Here is a 6,534-nt window from a genome sequence, read left to right as displayed (position 1 = left end):
GAGGGCTACCATGTGCAAGCAAGCACTCTGCAAGGCCCACAGGATAGCTAACTGTGGAATGCACAGTCCCTGACCCTCAAGGGAGACAGACCTGTCCACCGTGACAGTACTCTGATGGCACAGTGCTCAAAGCTCGGTGAGGACCAACACTGGACAGCCAGAGAGGGTGACAAATGGGCTGGGCCTTGGAGGATGGGGAGGAGTTTGAGAGGTGGTCAAGGGAGAGAGAGGAATGATCATGGACAAAGGCATGGAGACAGGAACAGTGTCTCCAGTGTGGGCTGCCTAAAATGTGGTAGCTTGAAAAGGGTCAGAAAAGATTGGAGAAGCTGTATGGGAAAAGATGATAAAGATCCAAACTACAGCAGTGGTGCTGAAGGTAGAGAGGAAGAAGAGTATGAGAGCCATTTCTGAGGGCACATCATCGATTCTCAACCACCAGAAGACATTGGTGAAAGGCTAAGGAGGGGCACCTAAGCGAGCTCTCAAGTTCAGCCTGGAGGACTGAGTAGGTGATGGCTCCACTGACTGAGAAGGAGTCCCAGTAGGAAGAACAGGCAAGGGAGTAAGTTTTCAGCTCAGTGTAGCATGTGTTGAATTTGAGATGCATGTAGGGACATTCCAGGCCAAGGCAGCTTCCCAAAGATGCATCCAAAGTGTAACTCTGTTGGAGCTCTGGGGACCATACTGGCTGGTGTATGTGTTTTTCTAACAAGTGGCCCTGTCCAGTAGGAATCAGACCAGCAGATGTGTCTGAACGGGGCAGAGGATCTGAGCAGTCATCTTCATAAATGCAGTCACTGAAATCATTTTGTGGAAAAGGTACTCCTTGTACCCTATAGCTCCCAGCAGAGGAAAGAGCTCATGGCTAGAGCTTGATGAATCACAGCTACCAGGTTGACTCTCTTGACACAGCTGTCCTCCCTACCCACCTCATCTTTTCTATCGTGTTCACATCTTTCTTCATCTCCTCCCGCTTCTCCTTTGCAGCTCCCAGTGAATGCCTGATGAATCCTGGCTTAGCGAATAGGCTAAACTCACCACTTAGGAAACAAGCCCTAGCTTTTATCTTCCTCTGTGGGTTTGAGTCTGCTAGAATCAAAGTAATATGAGCACGATTTGTTTGGATTAGCATGAAGACTTCTAATCTGCTCCTTTGCAATATTCCATATTTTAATAATTTTAATAATTACTGCTTCCCTTTTCTAATTAAGAGCTTAGAGACAGAGACCTTGGAGAGGGACCAAAACAGTGGTGTTTGGTATTGTGGAGAATGGGAAGAAATATTTGCATAGCAGAATCAATATTCAGAGCCAACTAAGAAGCACTTGGGTTTCAATTCTTCGAGTATTTATTATGCTCCACTGTGGACAAGGTCCCCAGTGCTAGAGATACAGATGTGGCAGATACAGATGTAGCCTCCATCCTGTTTGAGGTCTGACAACAATAGCATAAATTCCATAACAATATCCTTCTGGTAATGTGCCTAGCAGTACTTAGAGCTTAGAAGTCTAGACCACCTTGGCTCTGGCTCATTGTTCTAACTTTAGGGAGGGGCAGCAGTGACTGAGCACAAGTTCCCGTTGGGGTGTTGCTTTCAAACCACAAAAGTGCTTTCGAGTCCTCAGCTCCAGTAGCAGCTGTGCATTTTCAGGTGTGTCCTCTCCACCCAAAGCTAACCTAAAGGGCCAAGTCCAACCCACAGGACCCTCATGCTAATCTTTTCCAATTTCCAGACACTACATGTATGTGGAAGCCATGACAAAGGAAAGTTCTAGCTCTGGGCATGGGGTGAGCCCAGAGGCTTGGCAGAGGAGGACCTCCAGAGTGGCAAAGTGCTGTCCATGCTGCCCAAGTGCCCTCTCCTGAAGAGGCTGAGGTTGAAGGTCTTCTGCTTCAACCCAGCCCAGAACAGTTCCTTTACAGTACATCTTTCAGTTGGAAGCCCAGTTTGGGAATGAGATCTGTTCTGGGGTCCCCCACCTCTTGGACCCAGAATCACCATCCTCTTCCCTCCTGGGCCTTGTCTTCAAGAGCTGAGCAACTTTCATTTTGAACTCTCATCCATGGGATTTTGTTATGCCCCTTTCCTTCAACCATGCGACACCTCCTCTTTTAACAAAATCTATCTTTAGTGATGTCAAGGACCACCCCTCTGGTAGGGATTCCACACCCCAGAGATAAATCTGATGCCACCTCTGCCTCAAAATATTGTGGTCATTTGAAGGAATCAGGCATGGGCCACTACATTCCTATAAGGTAGGATAGAGTGAGTGCTAAACACAGGTTCAAAAAAGCCCTCATTCATTCTGAGTTGGTGAATTGAGCCCAGTTTTGCAGAGGAGGTATTTGATCTGGTTCTTTGAGGATAAGAAGGATTTAATAGATAATAAGGGAAATAGTATTCCAGGATGGGGGTGAAAATGAGCCAGTCAGGGAAGCTTGAAAATGCTTTACTTAGGGAAAAATGAGGGGTCTGGTACTAATAAAGAGCAGGATTCAGACCAGGCTGTAGAGAACACGAAGCTGAAATGTATAATGGCATCCAATCACAATGCCTTGAGTGCTGCTGTAAGGAATTGGGTCTTTATTCTGGAAGGGTTAGAAAAACACCATGGCAGCAGTGAGCAAATTCTTCCTCAGATGAGTAAGGTTTAGAAGGATCACTGCTCACCCACATGAAGGATGAAGAAACTAACAACATGCTACCACTTATAAGCTATCGTTCCTGCCCTAGGGCTGAAAGACAAAACCAGGGCAAGGGTAGTACAAAGCAAAAGGAGAGAAGGCACAGAAAGAATCAGTAGGTTTCTGCAACTGACTAGCTGAAATATCACTGGCTGATATATGTTTGATCCCCCTCACCAGAGTGCAAATCCCTTGAGGGCAGGAACCATGTCTTATTCATCTTTGTGGCCTTAGTGTTAAAGACAAATGGCTCTCATTTTAGTAGAAGTCTTAACCTGGTGGCCCTAGGTGGGTTACAAGGGAGTCTGCAAGTCTCCCCAAAATTATATAAAGAATGTTTTGTCTGTGCACACAGGCACCTTTCTGTTACAGAGGGCCTACAGCTTTTATCACATCCTTAAGGGGACCTGTGATCCAAAAAATGGTTAAGAACTGCTCTAGAAATTTGTCACCTTCATAAATGTTTCTGACTCTTGGTTTCTGTTTTTATTCCTTCTCTAAGTACTAACTTCCTATAAAAAAAAAAAAGACAGGGTCAAAATCATTAAATGGGTCCTGGAACATTATTATATTTTATTTGTAGTAAAAACCCAACATATAAATTCAGCTGAGTCTAATATGCTGAAACTCTGAAAGACATTTTCCCTGCCCGTATCTGACCTCATTCTCTGGTAACACACTCCATTCCAGAACCTATCTCTAATAGCTGATGCATCTATGAGAATGTGAATCAATTTTAATTTGGAGTTTAGCTTCTGCAGCAAGTGCCTTTGAGGAAGCACCTTCCTGAGAATGCCAACTTGCACCTTTCAATTACGGCCAGATAATTAGGATGGAGGCTCGCCTGCTGCCAGTTCCATTTCTGTGTGGGTGTTAGGGGACAGATGTGGCATTTCTGGTCAACAGACGCTTTCACCAAACGTTGAAAGGGATCATATTGTCCAAACCGAGGCTGAAGAAGGAGTTTGTACCACTTTTGCCTGCCAGGACCATCTTGGAGACGTGGCTAGGATGCCAAACTACTGGATGCTCTGTGATATCCCAGTGGTTTATAAGGACTACTTAACAGAATATTTACAAGTGGGACTGGCCTAGAGAATTTGGAACGTATGTTCCCTAGAAGAAGAAAACAGCCTCTCACCTCATGAAAAGATGTAGTCCAGCTGGGGCAGGGGGTGGGGGATAAAATACACACACCGAAAAAAAAAAAGAAAAGAACCTACTTGACAAAGGGACACAGAAGTGTATGCTTCTGTGGCAAGGCAAATTTTTTAGGTAAGGGGAAGGGAGGTTGTAGGAATTCAGAGAAAAAAGCTGCCACTGTGTAATGAGGCTCATACAAGAAGGGCATGAAAGAGGGGGCAAAGGCAAGGAATTAGCATGCTCTGCACCACATATTCTCACATTTAACTTAATTTCTTTTCTTCTGACACTTAGGGAGAGCCTACTCCGTGCCAGCTACAACACCAAGTGATTTTGTATACATGATCTGTTAATCCTCACAACTACATTTGAGGTAGGGATTATTATCCTCATTTCATGAATGAGGACTGAAGCTCAGAAAGAGTAAATAAGTTTCCTAGGACATGGCTATTAAGTGCCTGGACCAGAACTATAACCCAGATCTGTCCGACTGCAAAGACTAAATTCTTTTCACACCACACAGTGTCCCTAAAAAGCTATTAGTACCAAGTGGATGAACCTAAAAAAAAAAAAACAAACATTAAGCTAAGTGAAAGAAGCCAGGCACAAAAGGTCACATATTGTATGACTCCATTTATGTGTAACATCCAGAATAAGTAAAACTATTGACAAAAAACCTAATGCTTTCCAGGGCCTGGGGAGAGAAGGGAATTTCAAGAGGGTTCCCTCAGTATATTTGGGGGACAGTGAGGTGCCTGAGTTAAGTCTAGCAGCATGACGAGCCAAGATTCTCTTCTCAACTCAAGGGAAGACTGTCAATAAAGGTGAATCACTGTTTAGTTGAGAGTGAGAGTTCCCAGGCACATACATCTGTTTCTGAAGCACAACAGAAGGAGCTTCCCCAAGATTGTCCAAAATGCCCCTGCGAGCATTTATGAGGAGTGAAGCCCACCCCTGCTGCGGATCCTCCTAAGTTAAGAAGACACAAAATTCTTTTGGTCATTCTCAAATAACTCTACAGGTGGTCATTTCTTGGTTGCTTAGTAGCAACTTCGAATCTCTGTGAATCTGAAATGTATGGAATAATCTCTTAGCTAATGGAGATGCCTAGCCAGCTACCCAGCATCCCATCTCGACTGGGCTTTATTCTTGGCATTGAGGGTACAGAAACTCTCTTGAAAGATCTGAGGGGTCACAGGACGTATTTACTTTGGTTTGGGGCACCTGGATGGCTCAGTCAGTTAAGCGTCTGCTTTCAGCTCAGGTCATGATCCCAGGGTCCTGGGATCGAGCCCCGCATCGGGCTCCCTGCTCACTGGGAAGCCTGCTTCTCCCTCTCCCACTCCCCCTATCTCACTGTCTCTCTCTCTATTAAATAAATAAATAAAATCTTAAAAAAATATATTTGGTTTTACTGCCTTTTATGTGGGAAATTATAGGTGCCATGAAAATGGGGACTTATGAAGGCAGACAAAGGGCTGCCATCCAAGCAGCAGTGAACTTGGACACGGAACGTCTCTCAGAGCTTCATTCTCCTTCCAGGCTCTTTGGGAAATGTTTGCCTTCAACTTGCACTACTCTCAGAAGTATCTGTATTAGTGATGGGGGCTTCTGTTTGTTTATTTGGAGTTTCACACAGCAAACTGACCCTTTCAAACCCTTGGAGCCTTTCTTGTAGTGAGAAGGAGTTGGCCAGTGGGCTCAACTGTTCCCTTGCCCTTCCCCAGTCTCTGGTCTACCTTCCTTATGGCCACGGTCAGTTCAGGGAGCCCTGGCAGAGGGGACATGGTTGCCCTGGTGAGTCTATAACTCTGTTTCCTCCTAGCACAGCCTCTGTTCTTAGCAAAAATCAAACTCTTCATCTCCTCGTTCATACCCATTGTTGGGGTACCCAGAAAGATGTGTTTCCTGGGGATCAGCTCAGAGTTTTGCATGATGCCCACTATGATGCTGAAAGTTACATTCTGTGTGGAGTCCAGTAAGAGTTCTATGGAGTGTTCAATGGAGTGGCACACACAGAATTCCATCCAGTGCCCAGTGACTGCCTTGAGCCCAGTGGGGTATAACGTGCTACAACCAGGGCAAAGCCAGTGAAATGACCTCAGTCATCCCAAAGGTAGTATCTGTCAAGTTCTAGGCCATGCTCTGCAAAATTCCCCTTGAAGTGCTGAGCTGTGCCCAGCGACACTGTCCAACACGGTGCTAAATATAATGCCTAGTGCCCAACAAGTGCTCATTTGATGGCCTGCATGGTACCCAGTGAATGGCCTTCAGAGAGGAAGTTTCTCTCCTGCCCATAACCTCCCTTGGCAGTGTCCTATGCCTACCCTCTCTGGCCTCCGGGTGACCGCAACCCCACTGCCAGCCTCTCCACAGGCCCCTATGGTCTTTAAAAAGCCACATAATATCATTTTTTTAAAAAAACAACAACTGGGTGATATATGCAACTAATGAATCATTGAACACTACAACAAAAACTTATGATGTACTATATGCTGGCTAACTGAACATAATTAAAAAAAAAAAAAGATGGGGGTGCCTGGGTGGCTCAGCTGGTTAAGCGTCTGCCTTCGGCTCAGATCATGATTCCAGGGCCCTGGAATCGAGCCCCATGTCAGGCTCCCTGCTCAGTGCAGAGCCTGTTTCTCCCTCTCCCTCTGTCATTCCCTCCACTTATGCTCTCTGGCTCTGTCCATCTCTCTG

This window comes from Callorhinus ursinus, unplaced genomic scaffold (assembly GCF_003265705.2).
Source record: "Callorhinus ursinus isolate GAN/ISIS: 27379988/994484 unplaced genomic scaffold, GSC_fseal_2.0 scaffold49, whole genome shotgun sequence".
NCBI classification, from domain to species: Eukaryota; Metazoa; Chordata; class Mammalia; order Carnivora; family Otariidae; genus Callorhinus; species Callorhinus ursinus.
The sequence above is the reverse complement of the archived record's forward strand: the minus strand, read 5'-3'. Positions refer to the sequence as shown.